Source organism: Macaca thibetana, chromosome 5 (genome assembly GCF_024542745.1).
Source record: "Macaca thibetana thibetana isolate TM-01 chromosome 5, ASM2454274v1, whole genome shotgun sequence".
Lineage (NCBI taxonomy): Eukaryota > Metazoa > Chordata > Mammalia > Primates > Cercopithecidae > Macaca > Macaca thibetana.
Genome location: NC_065582.1, coordinates 124,912,689 through 124,939,246, shown reverse-complemented (window position 1 = coordinate 124,939,246; position 26,558 = coordinate 124,912,689). Strand labels below are relative to the sequence as shown.

General features: G+C 37.7%; 1 pseudogene; it reads right to left on the bottom strand.

Moving 5' to 3' along the window:
* Positions 1 to 6,144: 6,144 nt before the first annotated feature.
* Positions 6,145 to 25,416, bottom strand: LOC126954433 (heterogeneous nuclear ribonucleoprotein A1-like; annotated as a pseudogene).
* Positions 25,417 to 26,558: the final 1,142 nt, after the last annotated feature.

Below are 26,558 nucleotides of genomic sequence, written 5' to 3'. Positions count from 1 at the left end.
AGCACAAAAGGATTGGACTGCAGCCTCTGCAGGCCTCATTTTTCTTCCCTGCTGCATGAAGACTGAAGTTCTTTCTAGCTGTAAAATACTGCAACCCACATGGGAAAGTTCATTTTCTTCTTATTGTTTTAAGATTTTATTTTGAAGAGAACCAGTTTTGAAAGAAGTTGTAATTATACTGTATTTACTATAAAATAATGTTTTCTTTTTATAACTTACTAAAATAGATTAGAAAGTCTGGTCATTAATTTTGGAAGATGGAATGTGTAACAAACCAGTGACTTCTGTGTTTTTTTAGAATACAGTAGCTAATTAGATAATTCACTATAAGTGAAAATATTGCTTTGTCGGTGTCACCAAATATCTAAGTGATAGAAGACTAAAGATAACTAAACAGTTTGTCATAGAGAAGCACAGTGGTTTAGGAGTATCCATTCTGGTTCTGTAGAGAAAGACTTTGCAACTTTGGAAAATCATTTAAACTTAATGGACTTAGTTTCTTCATTTGCAAAAGGAGAGTCTCAAATTGGTTGACTTTAATGTTCCTTCCAGTTCTTTGATTCTGAACTTTCGAGACTTGTCTCAAATCAGACGCTGTGATTTAATGATACATATTAGTGATACATTCCTTCTCTGTTATTTTAGAACAAAAGTTTTTTTTTTTTTTAATTTTAGAACTTATTAGTGACGTCTTTACATTTAAACTTGGCATCAGATTGTTTTTAAAAGTGACTCTGTGGAATACGTCTGAATATATTTCTCTCACATGTGTTTTGTCAAGGGCCTCTTTCACTCTTCTGTTTCTCCTTGAATCTGTTGGGCCAGGGAAGTACTTCTTGAGCTGCTAGGGATTCTCTTTTGAAATTGGGAACAATGGTAAATCTTCAGTACAAGCTTCTGTGTTACATAAATGTTTTTTAATGAAAACACAAGCTTCTGTGTTATATAAATGTTTTTTAATACAATGAAATATTTACATAGACTCTTTTGGACAGGATGCAGCAAATAAAATTTCATAAGGCAAGAGCTTGAATTTAGGTATCTTTACTTACGCCTATAGGTTTAGAATAGGACACCCAACAGAAGCAAATGCTAAAATACCTCCAGATGCCTACAAGAACAGGAGAGGAAGACCCAAAGACGCAAGCAGACACACACACACACACACACACACACACACACACACACACACACACCACTAAAAGACTAATAAGAAAGGAAATATTCATTCTAGCATTCACCCAAAGTTATATGTGTAAGTCTAACTTCCTGAAAAGGAAGGAGTCAGGCAACTCATGATTTCTCAGCAACAATGGCATATTGGCTAGCATCTGTTTGATTGTCGGTACTCATGCTGCACTGGTCTTTTTTGTTAGCACCTCATGATCTGTAGAAAGGATTTTCTAGACTTGAATGGTAAGCTGCAGCCATTCTGCAAATTTTGTTTTTATTGATTTTCTCCTACAATAACCAGAAACAGGCTAGAGTTACCAGAACTATCACTCAAATGCATAAGATTCTCAAATACAACTAAGTCAACAATCAAGAATCACCATGTATTTAAGGAAAGAGCTGCTGAGCTAAGAAACAGAAGGGCTAACATCAAGGAAGCGAAGATAATGGAAAAAAAATTATGATACAGATAACTGATATTCTCAGATTTGAATGGATAGTGCATTCCTAAAAGACAAACAATCAGCCTGAATATAGTGAGACCCTATCTCTAAAAAAAAAAAAAGAAAAAGAAAAAAAAAAATTAGCCAGGCGTGGTGGCATGTGCCTGCAGTCCCAGCTACTCAGGAGACTGAGGTGGGAGGATTGCTTGAGCCAGGGAGATTGAGGGTGCAGTGAGCTGTGATATCATGCCACTGTACTCCAGCCTAGCCCATAGAGGGAGAAACCCTGTCTCAAAACAAAAACAAAAACAAAAACAAAAAGAACAGTCCTTTAAAGGGAGGAAAATGTAGTTGGAGTTTTTGCAAGTAACCATCGTAACCAATACAAGACATTTCAACTGATAGGTTGAATAGCTGAAAGGACAGAGCTGAAAATCGAATCAGTATACTGAAAGATGAAGTGAGTCGTTACAGGAAGCAATGCAAAATTATAAAGGGTTAATTCGAAATTATATTAGTTTCGTATTGCTGCTGTAACAAATTACCACAAATGTACTGGCTTAAAACAACCCAAATTTATTATCTTACAGTTTTAGAGATCAGAATCTTAATGTCGAGGTGTTCGCAGGGCTCTGTTCCTTCTGGAGACTCTAGAAGAGAATCTGTTTTCTTGCCTTTTCCAGCTTCTGGAGGCCAGCTGCATTCCTTGGCTTGTGGCCCTTTCCTCTATATTCGAATCCAGCAAGGAAGCATCTTCCAGTCTTTTTCTCTCTTTTCTCTCTACTCTCTGCTTCTGTGGTCACATCTCCTTTGACCCTGATATCCTACTGCCTTCTCATAAGAATCCTTTTGATTACATTAGATCTACCCAGATAATCCTGGATAATCTTCCCATTTCAAATCCTTAACTTAGTGATGCCTGCAAAATACCTTTTCTTGTGAAAAGTTAACATATTTACAGTCTCTGGATAGTGGTATGTGACTATCCTGGGGGGCAAGGGCTGGGCTTTATTCTGCCTACTACAGAGAGTATGAGAAAAAAAAGTTAAAACAAATAAAATGCAGATCCTGAATACCCATAGCTATAAAATAGTAATGCCCTGGGAAAGTAAGGAGACAACAAATAGGAGAAAATGATCAATTAAATGAGAAAAGAGCATTTACTAGAGCTCAAGAAATCAGTAAATCTCCAGGTTTCAAAGACCATGTGGTATTACATAGGAGGTATAAAAAGAGAGCCACAGCTAGACATCAGTGAAATTTCCGTTCTCTGAGGATAAAGAGAAATGTCCAAAAGGTTTCAGAGATAAACAACAGTTTACATGCAAGTAAATGAAAATCAGATTGTCATTAAGCTTTTTAAAGCAATACTGAGTACAGTAAACAATGGAATAATGTCTTTAGAATTCTGAGATGAAATTATTATAAACTTAGAATTCTATTCCTGGCCAAAGTAGAATTCAAGAGTGAAGGCTAAAGATAGTTTTGGATGTGTCAAAGACAATTCCACTCACTGCCCCTCCCTATTTGAGAGAATCCTAGTAAAAGCAAAAGGAAGTAAAATAAAACAAATGGCAAAGGACACAAATAAAACCACAGAGCAAAGATGCTGGCAAAACTAATTGTTAAGTCTAAATAATTGATGAATATTTTAAAAATATTAATAATCTGAAAGTTAAAACTACCCGTGATTTTAACATGGATGCTGGCCGAGGGCAGGATGTTTTGAGTAGCGTGGGAGAGAAGTAAAATGAGGCCAATAATTTTTTTGTCTTGTTGGGTATGAAACAATATCTTAATGTAGTTTATCTTTGAATTTTCTTGATTAAAAATTTTAAAATTAAAATAAAAATTGGATTGATAATGTTATGTGTTAGTATGTTTTGAAACAAATATTCTCATACACAGTTGGAAGGTGTATATTTTTGTCTACCTTTTTAGTGGGTAATTTGGTAGCTTCTTTCAAGTTTTGAAATGAATAAGCCCTTTGCCCTAGAAATTTCATCTCTAAGAATCGATTCTACAGAAAATTTCTCTATCTGCAAAACAATTTGCAAGCATGCGTATGTGGCATTATTTATAACACTCAAAAATATTAAATAATCTAAACCTATAGGAATGAATTAGATTAATTATGAACAACCATGCTCTGGTTAAAAAATTAAGTAGTTATAAGTATTTGCAGACATAGAAATATTATCAAGTCATATTTTTGAAAAAAAGAAGTTATGAAGGGTGGCTATAATTCTATTTATTATAAATGATTCTGAAAAGGTTTATTTATTCACATATACATAATACATAATTGTATGCAATTACAGAATTGGGTCTGGAAGGATATAAGTCAAAATGCTAATAATTATTATCCTTGGGAGGAGATTTTATCTGGCAGAGTATTTTGCTTTTAATTTCTACTTATGTTATTTTACGATAAGAATATATTTATGTATTATGCGCATTACTCATATAACATTTAAAAATTTAGAAAAGCAAATAGCAAAATCTCCTGAAATACCACATCCAAGGAAAATTACTGTCAACAGCTTGGTGAGCATATATCTGGACCACTTGGTTATACATATGGGTATGCAGATGTATTTAATTTTCCATAAATAAAAGTATATGACTGCATTGAAAAATCATTTTTAATTAAATTTTTTTTAGATATAATTGTAGATACATATGTAATTGGGAAAAATACTACAGAGAGACTGGATATACACCTTCCCTTGTTTGTCTCAATGGCAAAATCTTGTAAAATCACAACTATGATACTGACATTGATAGTCAAGCTATAGAACATTTCCATCTCCACAAACATCCCTCATGCTGCTCTTTTACGGACCCGCTTCCCTCCCACCTCACTCCCCTCCTGATAACTCTAATATGTTTGCCATTTCTATACTTTTGTCATTTCAAGAGTGTTATATGAATGAAAAGATAGTGTAACTTTTGGGGTTGACTTTTTCACTGGGAATAATTCTCTAGAGATTATCCAGCTTGTTCTTACATGTATCAATTGCTCATTCATTTTTATTGTTCATTAATATTCAGTGACATGGATATACCACAGTTTCTACAATGAGTCACTGAGTTGTTTCCAGTTTTTGGCTAATGCTAACAATTTTGCCGCAAACCTTTGTATATAGGTGTTTTTATAAGCATAATTCTTAATTTCTCTGGGGTAAATACCAAGGAGTGCAGTCGTTAGGTCTTGTGGTAATTGCATGTTTAGTTTTTTTTTTTTTTAAAAACTGTCAAATCGTTTTCCAGAATGACTGTACTATTTTACATTATGTCTCTCTTCCAATTTCCATGCCGTTTATTTATTTTTCTTGTTTTAGTGCACTGACTAGAACTTCCAGCACTATATTGAATAGGAGTGCTGAGAGCAGAAATCCTTATCTTGTTCTTGGTCTAGAGGTAAATAATTCAGTTTTTCACCATTAAGTATCATGTTAGATACAGAGTTTTGTAGATTTAAAAAAATCAAGTTTAGGAAATTACCCTGTAGACCTGTTTTTACAAGAGTTAAAAATTATAAATTGGTGTTAAACTTTGTTAAGTTCATCTTCTGAATTAATTGATGTGATTTTCTTCTTCAGTCTGCTAATATGGTGGATTATATTGATTGATTCTCAACCACTTAACCAACCTTGTATTTCTGAAATAAACTTCATTTGAATATGTTGTTTAATCATTTTACATATTGCTTACTTATATTTGCTAACATTTTGATAAGGATTTTTGCATCTATACTGATGAGAAATATTGGTCTGTAGTTTTCTTTCTTTTTGTTTTTAAAAACCGTCTTTTTCTTATTTTGGTATCAAGGCAATACTAGTTTCATAAAATGAATTGGAAAGTGGTTCCTCCTTTTCTGTTGCTGGGAGAGGGTTTAGTTTTGCTTTTCCCCAATTCGTGTTAATTCTTTAAATGCTATTATAAATATTATTTATTTATTTTTTAAAAAGACATATTTATTAAGCATCATTATGAGACTATCACATTTAGCAATCAATGGCATGGGTGCAAAAACATATATATGTACATTAAAACCCTCTGTTGGAATGCTTTATACTTTCCACAGAACAGAAACTAAAATAATCTGTTGTACCATTAGTCATAAATGCAATCCTCAAGTTTTCCCCAGACTCATGAGTATTGTCTAAAACATGTCTTCTTTGTAGCAGCTAGGCTCTGCCACCACTGTGCTTGGTTGAGTTCACAAATCTGCTGTGACCTGTAGCTTCCCCATCACTTCTCTGGATCTCCTCTCCTGCTAAGTTTTCTTTCCTGGCAGGAATTGAAATGTGCCACGGCTATAGCTACTGCTGCTACTGGAACTACCATAGCCATCTTGGTTTCATGGTTTGGCAAAGTATTGGCCTCCACCACGTTAGGGGCCAGAGCTTCTGCCTCCAAAGTTTCCTCCCTTCATGGGTCCAAAATTTGAAGACTCATTGTTGTAACTGCCAAAATCATTGTTGCTTCCACCACCTCCAAAATTGCTTCCATTATTACCAAATCAATTATAGCCATCCCCACTGCTACCATATCCATGACCACCATGGCTGCCACCAAAGCCACCATGACCACTAAAGTTTCCTCCACAACCAAAGTTGTCATTCCCATCGAAACCACCCCACAACCACCACCAAAGTTTCCAGATCCACTTCGACTTCTTGCTGGAGGAAGCACTAGCCATCTCTTGCTTTGACAGGGCTTTCCTAGTTTCACAGTTGTGGCCATTTACAGTGTGTTATTTCCGAATGACAATCTTATCCATGGAGTCATGGTTGTCAAAGGTTACAAAGGCAAAGCCCCTTTACTTGCCACTGTCTCGGTCAGTCATGATTTCAATCACTTCAATTTTCCCATACTGTTCAAAATAATCCCATAGGTGATGTTCTTTAGTGTCTTCTTTAATGCCATCAACAAATTTCTTTTTCACAGTTAAGTGGGCACCTGGTCTTTGAGAATCTTCTCTTGAGACAGCTCTCTTTGGTTTCACAATTCTTCCATCCACTTTATGTAGCCTTGCATCCATGGCTACATCCACCTCCTCCACGTGACAAACCCAAAACCCCTGGAGCACTTGGTGTTTTGGTCTCTCATTACCACACAGTCCATGAGAATTCCCCATTGTTCTGAATGCCTCCTCAGACTCTCATCGGTTGTTTGAAAGCTGTCTGCACCTGTTCAGGCTCTTTGGGAGATGCTGACTTAGACATGATGGCAGTGGGAAGAGAGACTTTAGTGACTCTCCCTTGGCAGCATCCACAGGCAGAAAGGAGCAAACTAATGAATGTATTTCCATGGTTTATTTAGACATATGTTAGTTTTCAAGTATTTGAAGGTTTTACTACTATCTTTCTTTTATTGATTTGTAGTTCGTTTCCCTTGTGGTCAGAAAATACATTATGTATTATTTCAATTCTTTTAAATTGTTGGGGGTTTGTTTTATCTCTCAGGTTATAGTTTGTTTTGGTATATGCTCATGCATGGGCTTTTGTAAATAATATATATTCTGATTTTTTAATGCCAATTATATTTTGATGGTTTTATGGCGTTGTTGAGTTCTTCTATATCCTTGCTGATTTTCTCTATAGTTCTGTTTGTTTGTCTGTTTTTGAGACAGGGTCTTGCTCTGTCACCAAGGCTGAAATATGGTGTCATGACCATGGCTCCCTGCAGCCTCAACCCCCAGGGCTTCAGCAGTCCTCCCACCAGAGCCTCCTGAGTAGCTGGGATTACAGGCCTGAGCCACTACACCTGGCTAATTTTTGTATTTTTTGTACAGATGGTGTTTCGCCTTGTTGTTCAGACTGGTCTCAAATTCCTGAGTTCAAGTGATCCTCCCGCCTCGGCTTCCCAAACTGCTGGAATTACAGGCGGAGCCACCACGCCTGGCCTTTTTGTATAGTTGTTCTACCAATTGTTGATAGTAGAATGTTGAGATTTCCAACTGTAATTGTGGATTTATCTATGCTTCCTTTTTCTATCAGCTTTTGCTTCACATACTTTGCAACTGTGCTATTTGGTACATCGACACTTAAGATTGTTATGTCATCTTGGTGGATTTACCCTTTTATTATTGTATAATGCCCCTTTCTGGCTCTGGGAATCTTTTTTCTCTAAAGTCTACTTTATTTAGTATTGATGTAGCCATTCTTGCTTTACTTTGATTGATGTTTGCATAAAATATCTTTTTCTATCATTTTACTTTAAACCTGCCTATATCACTATATTTGAAGTGAGTTTCTTATAAAGAACATTTAATCCAATCAATGCCTTTTAGTTGATATATTTAGACCATTGATATTAATGTAATTATTAATCTATCAGGCCTTAATTCTGCCATTTTTTGTTTTCTGTGTGTTCTTTCTGTTTTTTTGTTTTGTTTTGTTTTGTTTTCATTTATTCTCTCCGTCTTCTGTGTGATACTGAAAGGTTTTATTCGATTCTACTTTGATTTATCCATAGTGTTTTTGAATGTTTCTCTTTGTATAGCTTTTTACTGTCTGCTCTAAGTATTATATCATATATTAAAGCACAGCCTACTGGTGTTTTTATTTTATGAGCTTCAATAAAGTATAGTAAATGTCCATTTGTTATGTCCATTTATGTCCCTTTCTCTTCTTTCATTTATAATATAATTGTATTAAATATTTCCTCTACACATGTTTAGAAACGTATCAACTGGTGTTATAATTTTTGCTTCAGTCAAGAAGCAGCAAAGCTTGTTGTATTTGTTCATATTTTTGTTTACTGTGTTCTTCTTTCCTGAGGTTCCAAGGTTTCTTCTTTTAGCATGCCTTTATTTTTAGAGCACTTCCTTTAGCCATTCTTTTAGGATAGGTCTGGTAGGTCTGCTCTTACTTTCCCTTCATTTGATGATGTATTGATTTCCTCTTCATTTCTGATGCATATTTTTGCTGGGTGTGATTCGTTTGCCAGTTCTTTTCTCTCAGCTTGTGAGAAGTATTGTGCTGCTTCCTTCTGTTCTTCATGGTGTCTGATGGGAAATCTGCTGTCTTTCTGTGTGTGTTTGTTTTTTTTTTCCTCTAATAAGCAGTCATTTCTCTCTCACTGTTTTGAAGATTTTTTTTCTTTGTGTTTATTTTTCAGATGTGCCTTGGTGTGTGGATTTTCTTGAGTTTGTCCTGTTTGAGATTCACTCAGCTTCTTGAATCTCTAGGTTTACACTTCTGGCTAACTTTGGGAATTTCCAGTCATTATTTCTTCAAGTACTATTTCAGCCCTACCTTTTTTCTTCTCTCCTTTTGGAACTTTGTCAGACATTTGTAACTTCCTTGCCATCCTGGTGTTGGCATCTATTAATTGTCCTTTCATTCAGGTTGAGATTTTCTGGTTCTTCATATGATGAGTGATTTTCTACTGAAACCTAGATATGCCCATATTATGTTGTGAGGCATGGTATCTAGCTGTAACCTTCTGTTTTAATTGACATTTTTGGATAGTACTCTGGCAGGAGAAGGGTGCTGCCACCTCATTATGACTTCACACGTATGGAAATAGAACTTCAGGTTCCCCACTTGGCCTCTGTTGATACCCAACAGATGGTAGTCTTCTTCTGCCTCATGAACAGGAGTAGGAGTTGTAGATATCCGGTGGTCTCTGGTGACTCCTTGATTGGGGTGGAAACCTTACTGCTGAATGATCAATTGTCAAAGTCCGGACTCTCACTAGGCACCCTTTTACACCACCATGGAGAGAGGGTAATGAGTGCCTTATGACTGCTGGATGGGAATGGAAGTAGGTTCCCCACATGGTACTTACTGTCATCATATTAAGTGGGCCTCATTACCAGCCAGTGAAGATGAAAGTACCAGCTTCCTACTTGGCTTTCTCTGCTATCTAGTGGAGTGCTGGAATGTTTCATTACAGCCTATTAAGGCTAGAAGCCGAGGCTCCTCACTCAAACTGTGCTGGCCTGAACAGGAGTAAGGCCAGAGTTTTTCTGTGGTGTTTTCCTGGAGGAAAGCAGTTGTCTTTTTACAGAATATAATTTTCTGGGATGAAGCAAAAAGCAAATCCAGCAAGTTCACCACTGTATCATTTTTGGGGTCCTGAAGTCCCCAACCAGTCTGACTTCTTCCCACCTTTCAGAGTTCTTACATTCCTTTCATTTATAATGTACAAGGTTCTTAGTTGTACTTTGTAAAAGGAACAGGGGAAACTATGTCTACTTTATTATTCAAGAAACAGAAATTCTTGCTAACTTCATTTTGCAGCTTACTTTTTCACTCAATAATATGTTAATGAAGTTCATTCTATTTAAATGAATACTAATTGATATCATCCTTTCAATGGATGAATATTATTCAATTGTATTACTATTACCATAGTTTCTTTTAAACTAATCCATTATTATTATTCTTTTTAGAAACAGAGTCTCACTCTGCCACCCAGGCTGGAGTGCAGTGGTACAATCTTGGCTCACTGCAACCTCCGCCTCCCAGGCTCAAGTGATCCTCCCACCTCAGCCTCTCAAGTAGCTGGGACTACAAGTGTGTGCCACCATACTCAGCTAATTTTTGTATTTTTCTGTGGAGACAAGGTTTTGCCATGATGCCCGGGCTTGTCTCAAACTCCTGGACTCAATCTTCTCCCAAAGTGCTAGGTTTATAGGCATGAGCCACTACTCCTAGCTAATTCATTATTAATATACACTTAATTGCATAATAAATAATGCTCTGATGAACATCTCTTGATGCAAAGCTCTGCATTCTCTTTTCTATAATTCTGGCAATTAAAAAACTATGTAAACCACATATATTTTCCAGTGTTTGGTGAAAATTCATTTTGTGTCACCACCTGTCTAGAACTCACAGAAGGCTATTTATAGTCTTTATTTATCCTGCTCAGTTTTACACTTTATATATTTGTTAGAGAAATATTAAGATATTTAATTATGGGTTACTGAACAGACTGCTGGGATTTGTTATGAAATATGTAATCTATGCATCTTATTATTTTCTTAGATCCAAATGTTCTGAATTCTTACATACTTCTCTTAAATATTCTTAGGATAACTTTCTAGGAGAGTGATAGCCAAATTTTGGGTCATAATGTGAAATTGTACTTCTAAAATGCAATTTTAGTAGTACTATGTGCTCTTAACAGAGCATATGTCCATTTCTACATGTTCTTGATAACACTGGTTAGTATCATACAATAGCTTAAATTTATGATTTATTCTTTGTGAGATTATAAATAGAATCAATAAATGTACATTTTAGAAAAACCTAGAAAATACAGAGTAGTATAAAGAAGAAAATTTAAAACACTTGTAGTATCTCTTGCCAGTCGTAATAACTCACTGTTACGAGTTATTACCACCATTACTATTTTGGCTTATTCTCTTCATCTCTACTTTTAAATACAAAATTGGAATTACATTCTATGTAGGGAATTTTTATATTCCATCTTTCATTAATGCTGTATTGTAGACAACTACCTTTGTCTCTATTTTTATAGAACATGATTTAAATAATTGTATATTTTTTCATGAAAGAGATTTATTATAATTCATAGAGCTGATTCCTTATTTTTGGGTAAATGAATTGTTTTCAAATTTTTCCCATTGTAATTACATTGTAATAAACATGGTTGTAAATATTCTCAAGTTTAAGAGTTAGAAAGAAGAAAGCTTGGCCACAACTTGGATAATACATCTTAAAATTGAAATCCTATCTTTGCAAAAGTGTTTCAGTTCACTCTGATTATGGTCTGATATGGTTAGGCTTTGTGTGCCCACCCAAATATCATCTTGAATTATAATCCCATAATCCCTATAATCCCCACATGTCAAGGGAGAGACCAGGTGGAGGTGGTTGAATCATCGGGGCGGTTTCCCCCATGTTGTTCTCATGACAGTGAGTGAGTTTTATAAGAGCTGATGGTTTTGTAAGTGTTTGGCAGTTCCTCCTGCATGTTCATTCTTCTTCCTCCCACCTTATGAAGAAGGTGCCTTGCTTCCCCTTTGCCTTCCGCCATGATTGAAGTTTCCTGGGGCCTCCCCAGCCATGTGAGACTGAGTCAATTAAACCTCATTCCTTTGTAAATTATCCAGTCTCAGGCAGTTCTTTATAGCAGTGGGAAAATGAACTAATTCAGTAAACTGGTACCGTAGAGAGTGGGGTACTGCTATAAGGATACCTGAAAATGTGGAGGTGACTTTTGAACTGGGTAACAGGCCAAGGCTGGAACACTTTGGAGGGCTCAGAAGAAGATAGGAAGATATGGGAAAGTTTGGAACTTTCTAGGGACTTGTTGAATGACTTTGACCAAAATGCTGATAGTGATAGGAGCAATGAAATCCAGGTTGAGGTGGTCTCAGATGGAGATGAGGAACTTGTTAAGAACTGGAATAAAGGTGACTCTTGCTATGCTTTAGTAAAGAGACTGGAGGCATTTTGTTCCTGCCCTAAAGCTCTGCGGAACTTTGAACTTGAGAAAGATTATTTAGGGTACAAGTGGAAGAAATTTCTAAGAAGCAAAGCATTCAAGAAGGCATGTGAGGGCTCTTAAAAGCATTTAGTTTATTTTTTTCTTTTTCATTATACTTTAAGTTCTAGGGTACATGTGCACAACATGCGGGTTTGTTACATAGGTATACATGTGCCATGTTGGTGTGCTGCACACATTAACTCGTCATTTACATTAGGTATTTCTCCTAATGCTATCCCTCCACCCCCACCAACCCCACGACAGGCCCTGGTGTGTGGTGTTCCCCACCCTGTGTCCAAGTGTTCTCATTGTTCAATTCCCACCTATTAGTGAGAACATGCGGTGCTTGGTTTTCTGTCCTTGCGATAGTTTGCTCAGAACGATGGTTTCCAGCTTCATCCATGTCCCTACAAAGGACACAAATTCATCCTTTTTTATGACTCCATGGTATTCCATGTTGTATATGTGCCACATTTTCTTAATCCAGTCTATCACTGATGGACATTCGGGTTGGTTCCAAGTCTTTCCTATTGTGAATAGTGCGGCAATAAACATACATGTGCATGTGTCTTTGTAGTAGCATGATCTACAATCTTTTGAGTATATACCCAGTAATGGGGTCACTGGGTCAAACAGTATTTCAGTTCTAGATCCTTGAGGAATTGCTACACTGTCTTCCACAATGGTTGAACTAGTTTACAGTCCCACCAACAGTGTAAAAGTGTTCCTATTTCTCCACATCCTCTCCAGTACCTGTTTTTTCCTGACTTTTTAATGGTTGCCATTCTAACTGGTGTGAGATGATATCTCATTGTGGTTTTGATTTGAATTTCTCTGATGTCCAGTGATGATGAGCATTTTTTCATGTGTCTGTTGGCTGCATAAATGTCTTCTTTTGAGAAGTGTCTGTTCACATCCTTTGCCCACTTTTTGTTGGGGTTGTTTGTTTTTTCTTGTAAATTTGTTTGAGTTCTTTGTAGATTCTGGATATTAGCCCTTTGTCAGATGGATAGATTGCAAAAATTTTCTCCCATTCTGTAGGTTACTTGTTCACTCTGATGGTAGTTTGTTTTGCTGTGCCAAAGCACTTTAGTTTAACTAGATCCCATTTGTCTGTTTTGGCTTTTGTTGCCATTGCTTTAGGTGTTTTAGACATGAAATCCTTGCCTATGCCTATGTCCTGAATGGTATTGCCCAGGTTTTCTTCTAGGGTTTTTATTGTTTTAGGTCTAACATTTAAGTCTTTAATCCATCTTGAATTAATTTTTGTATAAGGTGTAAGGAAGGGTCCAGTTTCAGCTTCTACTTATGGCTAGCCAGTTTTCCCAGCACCACTCATTAACTAGGGAATCCTTTCCCTGTTGCATGTTTTTGTCAGGTTTGTCAAAGATCTGATGTTTGTAGATGTGTGGTATCATTTCTGAGGGCTCTGTTCTGTTCCATTGATCTATATCTCTGTTTTGGTACCAGTACCATGCTGTTTTGGTTACTGCAGCCTTGTAATATAATTTGAAGTCAGGTAGTGTGATGCCTCCAGTTTTGTTCTTTTTGCTAAGGATTTTCTTGGCAATGTGAGCTCTGTTTTGGTTCCATATGAACTTTAAAGTAGTTTTTTCCAATTCTGTGAAGAAAGCCATTGGTAGCTTGATGGGGATGGCATTGAATCTATAAATTACCTTGGGCAGTATGGCCATTTTCACAATATTGATTCTTCCTATCCATGAGCATGGAATGTTTTTCCATTTGTTTGTGTCCTCTTTTATTTCGTTGAGCAGTGGTTTGTAGTTCTCCTTGAAGAGGTCCTTCACATCTCTTATAAGTTGAATTCCTAGGTATTTTATTCTCTTTGAAGTAATTGTGAATGGGAGTTCACTCATGATTTGGCTCTCTGTTTGGCTGTTATTGGTGTATAAGAATGCATGTGATTTTTGCACATTGATTTTGTATCCTGAGACTTTGCTGAAGTTGCTTATCAGCTTAAGGAAAGATAATGGGGTTTTCTAAATATACAATCATGTCATCTGCAAAGAGGGACAATTTGACTTCCTCTTTTCCTAATCAAATACCCTTTATTTCTTTCTCCTGCCTGAATGCCCTGGCCAGAACTTTCAACGCTTTGTTGAATAGGAGTGGTGAGAGAGGGCATCCCTGTCTTGTGCTAATTTTCAAAGGGAATGCTTCCAGTTTTTGCCTATTCAGTATGATACGGGCTGTGGGTTTGTCACAAATAGCTCTTATTATTTTGAGATACGTCCCATCAATACCTAGTTTATTGTGAGTTTTTAGCATGAAGGGTTGTTGAATTTTGTTGAAGGCCTTTCTGCATCTATTGAGATAATCATGTGGTTTTTTCTTTTGGTTCTGTTTATATGAGGGATTACATTTATTGATTTGCATATGTTGAACCAGTCTTGCATCCCAGGGATGAAGCCCACTTGATCGTGGTAGATAAGCTTTTTGATGTGCAGCTGAATTCAGTTAGCCAGTATTTTACTGAGGATATTTGCATCCATATTCAACAGGGATAGTGGTCTAAAAATCTCTTTTTTTGTTGTGTCTTTGCCAGGCTTTGGTATCAGGATGATGCCAGCCTCACAAAATGAGTTAGGGAGGATTCCCTCTTTTTCTATTGATTGGAATAGTTTCAGAAGGAATGGTACCAGCTCCTCTTTGTACCTCTGGTAGAATTTGGCAGTGAATCTGTCTGGTCCTTGACTTAGAGACACACATATGCTCAAAATAACGGGATGGAAGAAAATCTACCAAGCAAATGGAAAACGAAAAAAGCAAGGGTTTCAATGCTAATCTCTGATAAAACAGACTTTAAACTATTAAAGATCAAAAGAGACAAAGAAGGCCATCACATAATGGTAAAGGGATTAATTCAACAAGAAGAGTGAACTATCCTAAATATATATGCACCCAATACAGGAGCACCCAGATTCATAAAGCAAGTCGTTAGAGACCTACAAAGAGACTTAGACTCCCACGTAATAATAATGGGAGACCTTAACATCCCACTGTCAACATTAGAAAGATCAACAAGACAGAAAATTAACAAGGATATTCAGGACTTGAACTCAGCTCTGCACCAAGTGGACCTAATAGATATCTACAGAACTCTCCACCCCAAATCAACAGAATATATATTCTTCTCAGCACCACATCGCACTCATTCCAAAATTGACCACATAGTTGGAAGTAAAGCACTCCTCAGCAAACGTAAAAGAACAAAAATTATAACAAACTGTCTCTCAGACCACAGTGCAATCAAACTAGAACTCAGGATTAAGAAACTGACTCAAAACCACACAACTACATGGAAACTGTACAACCTGCTCCTGAATGACTACTGGGTAAATAATGAAATGAAGGCAAAAATAAAGATGTTCTTTGAAACCAATGATAACAAAGATGCGACATACCAGAATCTCTGGAACACATTTAAAGCAGTGTGTGGAGGGAAATTTATAGCACTAAAAGCCCACAAGAGAAAGCAGGAAAGATCTTACATCGACATCCCAACACCACAATTAAAAGAACTAGAGAAGCAAGAGCAAACAAATTCAAAAACTAGCAGCAGGCAAGAAATAACTAAGATGAGAGCAGAACTGAAGGAGATAGAGACAGAAAAAACCCTTCAAAAGATCAGTGAATCCAGCAGCTGGTTTTTTGAAATGATCAACAAAATAGATAGATCACTAGCAAGACTAGTAAAGAAGAAAAGAGAAGAATCAAATAGACGCAATAAAAAATGATAAAGGGGATATCACCACTGATCCCACAGAATTACAAACTACCATCAGAGAATACCATAAATACCTCTATGCAAATAAACTAGAAAATCTAGAAGAAATGAATAAATTCCTGGACACATACACCCTCCCAAGACTAAACCAGGAAGTAGTTGAATCCCTGAATAGACCAATAACAGACTCTGAAATTGAGGCAATAATAGCCTACCAACCAAAAAAAGCATTCAGTTTCATGCATTCACAAAAGGATTATCTGGAATTGTATCTTATGTTTAAAAGAGAGGCAGATCCTAAAACTTTAGAAAATTTGCAGCTTGACAATGTGATAGAAATGAGAAGTCCATTTTCTGAGGGAAATTTCAAGCCAGCTGCAGAAATTTGCATAAGTAACAAGGAATCAAATGTTAATCACCGAGGAAATGAGGAACATGTTTCCAGGACATATCAGGACATATCAGGGGTCTTCATGGTAGACCCTCCCATCACAGGACTGGAGGCCTAGGAAAAAGAAATGGTTTCCCGGGCCAGGTTCAGGGCTTTGCTGCTTTGTGTAGTCTCAGGACGTGGTGCCCTGCATCCCAGCCATGGCTTGGAGGGGCCAACCTACAGCTCAGGCTGTTGCTTCAGAAGGTGCAAGCCAGAAGCCTTTGTAGCTTCCAAGTGGTGTTGGGTCTGTGGGTGTGCAAAAGTCAAGAACTGAGGTTTGAGAACCTCTGCCTAGATATCAGAGGATGTATGAAAAGGCCTGGATGTCCAGGCAGAGGTTTGCTGCAAGGGTGTAGCCTTCATGGAGAACCTCTGCTAGGGAAGTCCAGAAAAAAAAAATGTGGGCTGGAATCCCCCATATAGAGCCCCCACTGGGAAACTGCCTAGTGGTGCTGTGGGAGGAGGGCCATCACCCTCTAGACCCCAGAATGGTGTATTCACTGACAGCTTGCATTGTGCACCTGGAAAAGCCACAAAGAGTCAATGCCAGCCCATGAAAGCAGCTAAGGGGGTTTGTACCCTGCAAAGCCACAGGGGTGGAGCTGCCCAAGGCCATGGGAACCTACCTCTGTCATCAGCGTAACCTGGATGCAAGACATGGAATCAAAGGAGAGCATTTCAGAGTTTTAAGATTTAATGACTGTCTTGCTGGATATCAGACTTGCATGGGGCCTGTAGCCCAATTTCTCCTATTTGGAATGCATATATTTACCCAATGCTTGCAGCCCCACTGTATCTAGGAAGTAACTAATTTGCTTTTGATTTTATAGGGGTATAGGCAGAAGGGACTTGCCTTGTTTCAGATGAGACTTTGGACTTGGGCTTTGGGTTAATGCTAGAAAAAATTCAGACTTTGGGGAACTGAAGGCATGATTTGTCTTGATATGTGAAAGGGACATGGGATTTGGGAGGGACGAGGGGTAGAATGATATGGTTAGGCTTTGTGTCCTCACCCAAATATCATCTTGAATTGTAATCCCCATAATTCCCATAATCCCTACATGTCAAGGGAGAGACCAGATGGAGGTGGTTGAATCATGGGGGTAGTTCCCTCATGCTGTTCTCATGATATGAGTGAGTTCTCATGAAATATCATGGTTTTATAAGTTTGGGAAGTTCTTCCTGTGTTCATTCTCATTCCTGTCGCCATGCGAAGATGGTGTGTTGCTTCCCCTTCACCTTCTGCCATGATTGTAAGTTTCTTGGGGTCTTACAGCCATGCTGAACTGTGAGCCAATTGGACCCCTGTCCTTTATAGATCACCCAGTGTCAGGCTGTTCTTTATAGCAAAGTGAAAACAGGCTAATACACAATCTTATTTATTATGTCATAAAAAAAGATACAAGAATAAAAATTGTGAGAAATTGGTTTTAGTTCCTTCCTCTCTTACTTCCCTCTTTTGTTCTCCCTTGCTCCTCCCTCCAGAAATATTTAAAAACAAATAATTGATTTCTGATGTCAAGAAGTTCTACCAGCCTCGGTGGCTCACACCTCTAATCTCAGCATTTTAGAAGACCAAGGTGGGAGGATTACTTGGGCTCAGGAGTTCAAGACCCCGATGAGCAACATAATGAGACCTTGTCTCTACAAATAATAATAATAATGATGATAAAATAACTAGATGTGGTGGTGCAAACCTGTGGTACCAGCTACTCAGGAGGCTGAGGCAGGAGAATTGCTGGAGCCGAGGCTACAGTGAGTCAAGATTGCACAACTACACCCCAGCCAGGCTGACAGAGCAAGACCCTGTCTAAAAAGAAAAAAATGAAACAAAACAAAAAACAAAACTGCTCAAACAAGAACAAGCAGAGGAGACAGACACTTTGGTTCTCACACTAACTCACTCTATCTCACTTTGGAACCAGGCAAAGCCACTTGGATTTTTTGCCCATATTTCCTTCAACTATAAAGTGAAGGTAGTTGAGTTAGTAGTTACCTAAGGTTATTTTTAGTTACTAAACTTTATGTTTTCCTTGCTGTGGGCTGTCATAATATCACTGAGGTGATGACTGTACTGTCTGTTTCCAGATTTTTTACCATTGTTGTTTTATTTTTATTTATTGTTGTTATTTAAATTTGTTTTTCATATGAAGGATATGGGTGAGTGCATCCTTTAGTTGCCATGTGAAGATTTCTCTATATTTAGTTTATCTGTCCTGGGGTGAGTGGAAGAGCCAATCACCACCCTGAATTTCTCAATACAGTATGCATATACCACCACATGGAATACGGAATATATCCTTGCTCTCTCCTGTCAGAGCCATTTGACTATGTGCAAATCATTTAATCTGTTTGGGCCTCCGTTTCCTCATCTGTAAAACAGAGAGAAAGCTACTTTTCTCACAGCTCTCCCTCAAGAAGTAAATGAGGTAATGAGTGAGAAAGCCTTCTGTGAAATGAACAGAAGTCAGATGTAGAGCAGCTGAATAACTTGCTATAGCAATGCTCTCCACAATCTTTTGGCACCAGGGATCAGTTTCTCGGAAGACAATTCTTCCACAGACAGAGAGTGGGCTGGAGTGGGATGGTTTGGGGATGAAACTGTTCCACTTTAGATCATCAGGAGGCATTAGAATCTCATAACGACTGTACAACCTAGATCTCTCTCATGTGCAGTTCACAATAGGGTTCATGCTTCTATGAGAATCTAATGTTGCCACTGATCTGACAGGAGGCAGAGCTCAGGCGGTAATGCTTGCTGGTCTGCTGCTCACTTCCTGCTGTCTGGCCAGGTTCCTAACAGGCCATAGAACCTGTAGTGCGGGGGTCCCCAATCCCCAAACCATCAACCAGTACAACGGAGTCCTGTGCCAGAGGGACCTCTTACCACTAGATGGCAGGATGGAGGTATCAAGTTTGCCCACCTTACTTAGCTATTCCATGCTCATTTGACAGTGTCTATTTCTCTCCCTCTTTTTTTTTTTTAAAGTATTTATTTATTTATTTATTTTATTTTAATAGAGTTTTGGAAACGGGTGGTGTTTGGTTACATGAATAAGTCCTTTAGTGTCGATTTCTGAGATTTTGGTGCACCCATCCCCTGAGCAATGTACTCTGTACCCAATGTATAGTCTTCTATCCCTCACCCAATTCCCATCCTTTCCCCAGAGTCCGTTGTATCATTCTTATGCCTTTGCAACCACACAGTTTAGCTCCCACTTATGAGTGAGGATATATGATGTTTGGATCCTTCCTGGGTTACTTCACTTAGAATGATGCTCTCCAGTTTCATCCAGGTTGCTCCAAAAGCCATTACTTTTTTCCTTTTTATTGAGTAGTATTCCATGACATATATATGTGTGTACATATATATATATACACATATATATATATATTACATTTCCTTTATCTACTCATTGATTGATGGGCATTTGGGGTGGTTGCATATTTTTGTAATTGCAAATTGTGTTGCTAGAAACATGGGTATGCAAGTATCTTTTTTGTATAATGACTTCTTTTCCTCTGAGTAGATACTCAGTAATGGGATTACTGTATCAAATGGTAGGTCTACTTTCAGTTCTTTAAGGAATCTGCACACTGTTTTCCATAGTGGTTTTGCTAGTTTACATTACCGCCAATAGTGTAAAAGTGTTCCTTTTCGACCACATTTTTGCCAACATCTAATATTTTTTGAAGTTTTGATTATGGCCATTCTTACAGGAATAAGGTGGTATTGTATTGTGGTTTTGCTTTGCATTTCCCTGGTAATTAGTGATGGTGAGCATTTTTTTCATTTGTTGGCCATTTTTATATCTTCTTCTGAGAACCATCTCTTCATTGCCTTGGCCTACTTTTTGATGGGATTGTTTGTTTTTATCTTGCTAATTTGTTTGAGTTCCTTGTAGATTCTGGATATTAGTCCTCTGTTGGATGTATAGTTTGTGAAGATTTTCTCTCACTTGGTGAGTTGTCTGTTTACTCTGCTGATTATTTCCTTTGCTATGCAGAAGCTTTTTAGTTTAATTAAGTTCTATCTATTTATCTTCATTTCTGTTGCATTTACTTTTGAGTACTTGGTCATGAAGTTTTTGCCTAAGCCAATGTCTAGAAAGGTTTTTCCAATGTTATCTTCTAGAATTTTTATGGTTTCAGGTCTTAGATTTAAGTCTTTGATCCATCTTCAGTTGATTTTTGTATAAGGTGAGAGATGAGGATCCAGTTTCATTTTTCTACATGTGGCTTGCCAATTATCCCAGCACCATTTGTTGCAGAGGATGTCCTTTCCCCCACTTTATATTTTTGTTTGCTTTGTCAAAGATCCATTTAATGTAAGTATTTGGCTTTATTTCTGGGTTCTCTATTCTGTTTTATTGGTCTATGTGCATATTTTCATACAAGTACCATGTTGTTTTGGTGACTATGGTCTTATAGTATAGTTTGAAGATGGGTAATGTGATGCTATCAGATTTGTTCTTTTTGTTTAGTCTCGCTTTGGCTATGTGGGCTCTTTATTGGTTTCGTACAATTTTTTTCTAGTTCTGTGAAGAATGATGGTGGTATTTTGATGGGAATTGCATGGAATTTTGTAGATTGCTTTTTGAAGTGTGGCCATTTTCATAGTATTGATTTTACTCATCCATAACCTAGGATGTGTTTCCATTTTCTTTACATTGTCTATGATTTCTTCCAGCAGTGTATGTAGCTTTCCTCATAGAGCTCTTTTCCCTCCTTGGTTATATATTTCCTGAGTATTTTATTTCTTCTGCAGTAAATTCTCTTAAATTTGAGTTCTTAATTTGATTCTCAGCTTCATTGTGGTTGGTGTATAGCGGGGCTACTGATTTGTGTACATTAATTTTGTATCCTGAAACTTTGCTGAATTTATTTATCAGTTCTTGGAGCTTTTTGGATGAGTCGTTAGGGTTTTCTAGGTATACAGTCCTGTCATCAGCAAACAGTGACAGTTTGACTTCCTCTTCACCGATTTGGATGCCTTTTATTTCTCTCTTTTGTCTGCTCTGGCTAGGACTTCTAGTATTATGTGGAATAGAGGTGGTGAAAGTGGGCATTCTTGTCTTGTTCCAGTTCTCAGGGAGAATGTTTTCAACTTTTCCCCGTTCAGTATAGTGTTGGATGTGAGTTTGTCATAGATGGCTTTTATTACCTTAAGGTATGTACCTTCTATACTGATTCTGCTGAGGATTTTAATCATAAAGGGATGCTGGGTTTTGCCAAGTGATTTTTCTGCATTTATTGTGATGATCACGTGATTTTTGTTTTTAATTCTGTTTATGTTGTATATCGCATTTATTGACTTGCAGATGTTAAACCCTCTCTGCATCCACGGTATGAAATCCACTTGGTCATTGTGGATTATCTTTTTGATAAGCTGTTGGATTCAGTTAACTACTATTTTGTTGAGGATTTTTGCATCTATGTGCATCAGAGATATTGGCCTGAAGTTTTCTGCTTTTATTTTTTTCCTGGTTTTGGTATTAGGGTAATACTGGCTTCACAGAATGATTTAGGGAGGATTCCCTGTTTCTCTGTCTTTTGGAATATGGTCAATGGGAATGATATCAATTTTTCTTTGAATGTTTAATAAAATTCAGCTTTGAATTCATCTGGTCCTGGATATTTTGGGGGGTAACCTTTTAATTACTATTTCAATCTTGCTGCTTATTATTGGTCTGTTCAGAGATTCTATATCTTCTGGTTTAATCTAGGAAGGTTGCATATTTCCAGGAATCTATCCATCTGCTGTAGGAGTCCTAGTTAGTGCATTTAAAGGTGTTCATAGTAGCCTTGAATTATCTTTTGTATTTCTATGGTATTGATCATAATATCTCCCTTTTTGTTTCTAATTGAGCTTATTTGGATCTTCTGTCTTCTTTTCTTGGTTAATCTCACTAATGGTCTGTCAATTTTATTTATCTTTTCAAAGAACTACCTTTATGTTTAATTTATCTTTTGTCTTGTTTTTGTTTGTTTGTTTCAATTTTGTTTAGTTCTGCTCTGATCTTAGTTATTTCTTTTCTTCTGTGTTTGGGTTTGGTTCGTTCTTGTTTCTCTAGCTGCTTGAGATGTAACCTTAGAGTGTCTATTTGTGCTCTTTCAAACATTTTGACGTAGGTATTCAATGTTATCAACATTCCTCTTAGCACTATCTTTGCTTTCTCATAGGTTTTGATAGGTTGTGTCACTATTATCATTTAGTTGATATAATTTTTAAATTTTCATCCTGATTTCATTGTTGACCCAATGATTATTCAGGAGCAGTTTACTAATTTCCATATATTTGCATGGTTTTGAGTGTTCCTTGTGGCATTGATTTTGAATTTTATTCTACTGTGGCCTAAGAGAGTACTTGCTATAATTTTGATTCTCTTAAATTTGTTGAGACTTGTTTTGTGGCCTACCATATGGCCTATCTTGGAGAATATTCTATGTGCTGATGAAGAAAAAGTATACTCTTCAGTTATTGGGTAGAATGTTCTGTAAATATCTGTTTAGTCCATTTTTTCTAGGCAATAGTTTAAACCCATTGTTTCTTTGTTGGCTTTCTGTCTTGAAGACCTAGCTAGTGCTCTCAGTGGAGTATTAAAGTCTGCCACTATCATTGTGTTACTGTCTATCTCATTTCTTAGGTCTAGTAGTAATTGTTTTATAAATTTGGGAGTTCCAGTGTTAGGTGCATACATATTTAGTATTGTGATATTTTCCTGTTGGGCTAGCTTTTTAAATCAATATATAACGTCCCTCTTTGTCTTTTTTAATAGCTCTTCCTTTAAAGGTTGTTTTGTCTGATATTAAAATAGCTATTCCTGCTCACTTTTGGTGTCCTTTTGCATGGAATATCTTTTTCCACCACTTTACCTTAAATTTATGTGAGACTCACCTTATGTGTCAGGTGAGTCTCTTGAAGACAGAAGCTACTTAGTTGGTGAATTCTTATCCATTCTGCCATTCTGTATCTTTTAAGTGAAGCATGTAGGCCATTTGCATTCAACGTTTGTCTTGAGATGTGAGGTATTATTTTATTCATCATGCTGTTTGTTGCCTGAATGCCTTGTTTTTGTTTGTTTGTTTGTTTGTTTTTTGTTTTGTTTTGTTTTTCATTGTGTTGTTGTTTTATAGGTCCTGGGAGATTTACGTTTTAAGGAGATTCTATTTTGGTGTATTTTGAGTATTTTTTTTTTCAAGATTTAGAGCTCCTTTTCGCAGTTCTTGTAGTGCTAGGTTGGTAGTGGGTGAATTCTCTCAGCATTCATTTGTCTGAAAAAGACTGCACCTCTTCTTCATTTATGAAGCTTAGTTTTGCCGGATACAAAATTGTTAGCTGATAATTGCTTTAAGGAAGCTAACGATAGGACCCCAATTCCTTCTAGCTTGTAGGATTTCTGCTGAGAAATCCGCTGTTAACCTGATAGATTTCCCTTTATAGGTTACCTGATGCTCTTGCCTCTGAGCTCTTAATATTTTTTCCTTCATCTTGACTTTAGAAAACCTGATGACTATTTGCCTAGGTGATGATCTTTTTATATTGAATTTCCCAGGTGTTCTTTGAGCTTCTTGTATTTGGATGTCTAGATCTCTAGCAAGGCCAGGGAAGTTTTCTTTGATTATTCCCTCAAATATGTTGTCCAAACTTTTACATTTCTCTTCTTCCTCAGGAACACCAATCATTCTTATGTTTGGATGTTTAACATAGTGCCAAGCTTCTTGGAGGCTTTGTTAATTTTTTAAATTCTTTTTTTTTTTCTTGTCTTTGTCAGATTGAGTTAATTTGAAAGCCTTGTTTTCAAGCTCTGAAGTTTTTTCTTCTACTTGTTTGATTCTGTTGCTGAGCCTTTCCAGTGCATTTTGCAATTCTCTAAGTGTGTCCTTCATTTTCAGAAGCTGTGATTGTTTTTTTATTTATGCTATCTATTTCACTGGAGATTTTTTCCATTCATATTCTGTATCCTTTTTTTTTAAATTTCTTTGAGTTGAACTTTACCTTTTTCTGTTGCCACCTTGATTGGCTTAATTGTCAACCTTCTGAATTCTTTTTCTGGCAATTCGAAGATTGCATCTTGGTTTGAATCCATTGCTGGTGAGCTAGTGTGACTTTTTGGGGTGTTGAAGATCCCTGTTATGTTATTACCAGAGTTGTTTTTCTGGTTCCTTCTCATTTGAGTAGAATATGTCTGAGGGAAGTTCTGGGACTCAAGGGCTGCTCTTCAGATTCTTTTATCCCACAGGGTGCTCCCTTAATGTGGTGCTCTGCCCTTTCCTCTAATGATGGAGCTTCCTGAGAGACGAATTGTTTGGAATTTGGAGTTACCAGGCTTCAGGTTGGTACTGGAGAGTGTCTGCAAAGAGTCCTGGGGTGTGATCTGTCTTCAGGTCTCTCAGCTGTTGATATCAGCACCTGCTCCGGTGGAGGTAGCAGGGGAATGAAATGGGCTTTGTAAGGGTCCTTGATTGTATTTTTGTTAAGTGCGCTGGTTTTCTGTTTGTTGGCCTCCAGCCAGGAGGTGGCACTTTGAAGAGTGCATCAGTTGTGGTAGTATGGGGAGGGCCAGGCAGTGGGCATGGCCATAGAGCTCCCAAGAGATTATGTGCTTTGTCTTTAGCTACCAGGGCAAGTAGAGAAAGACCATCAGGTGGGAGCAGGGTTAGGTGTGTCTGAGCTCAGACTCTCCTTGGGCAGGGCTTGCTGCAGTTACTGTGTCTGTTGGGGATGGTGGTGTGGTTCCCAACTCAATGGAGTTATGTTCCCAGGGTGATTATGGCTGCATCTGCTGTGTCACATAGGTTACCAGAGAAGTAGGGGAAATCTGGCAGCCACAGGCCTCACCTAGCTCCTATGCAGCCCACAGTCCAAAAGGCTGGTTTCACTTCCACAGTGCTCCCCACAATGACACTGAGTTTATTTCCAGGTAGCCAGTGAGCAGGGCTGAGAACTTGTCCCAGGTTACAAGCCTCCTAGCTAAGAAAGCAAACAGACTCACAGTTCCCTGGCTGTCCCATGGAGCCTGCAGCAGCAACCTACCTCCTTCAAAGGGTCTGTGGATTCTCTCAGCTTCCTTGACATGTTCCTGTGGTTGTTCCTGGAGCAAAAGTTGATGATGTGCCTCTCTATATGCTGCCCTTTCCATTGGAGTGGGAGCTGCAAGTTAGTCCTGCCTTCCCTCTGCCATTTTCCCCTATATGCCCTCTATTTCTTTCCCACTTTCATTAATCCATCCACCATTCAGGTTTTACTTCCTTTTCTCCCAAGACCTCCAGACCAGCACTGTGAAGCTCTTCTTTTAAGTTGTCAAAGGAAGAATTTTTGGCCACATATTTGGAATTGCCTGTCCTCATTCTTCAGCTACTTTGTTGGCTTACTAGCCTTGACTACTCAGGAGGAAAGCCAAGTATCTCTGTCTGGGGGGCTTGGCTGCCATTCCTGCCACATAGGGAGCCAATCCCATAAAACTGTTTCCACATGCTCACGTGTGACTCAGCATTTTTGATGGTCTGATATCAAAGGGACCCCTGAAGGCTTGAGTGTCAAAGAGAAGAACTCTCCATCCCCAGCACCTGGGAAATCTTATTAGTCCAGCTGGAATACACACATTTCCACCATTTGGGCTTAAGGCATTGTTTCTTATTGTATGCCCCATGAAAATACATGTCCCATGGCATGGATTTTACATAATTTTTTGTTTGTTTATTTGTTATGTTAGCGCAAGGAACTGTATCTCAGAAAAAAAGACTGGGTTTTGATGGGGTCAGAGCGCAGGATATTTTAGAGGAAAAACAGAGACCAGAGATTATTATTATAGATAGCATCTGACAAATACACATGTTCATAAAGAGACAGAATAGTATAGGGTTAGGTGTTATCACTAGATTAAATGAGACAATGTGTATGAAGTCTTTAGCCCAGAGACCGACACAACGTAAGCACTAAACCAGTATTATTATTACTACAGTGTGCCTCACACGTTCCAGATACTGGGGCTACAACAAAGAACTATACAGACTTGGTTCTTGCCCTCAGGGAACTGAATTTGGTAGCTAGGCAACTAATAATTAAAATAGCGTTTATGGTGAATACTATGGCATGAGAAGGTCAGAGTAGGGTATTAGGAGAGCATGAGCAGAGGCTCATAATTTAGTATTTTGCCTAAGAGAGCTTTCTAGAGAAGGTGATTTTCTATTCTGAGGCCGGAACGAGGAATGAGTGATATGGGAAAGGGAAGGAGAGGAGAGTTTCAAATATGGGGAACACATGCATGAAAATACAGAACTG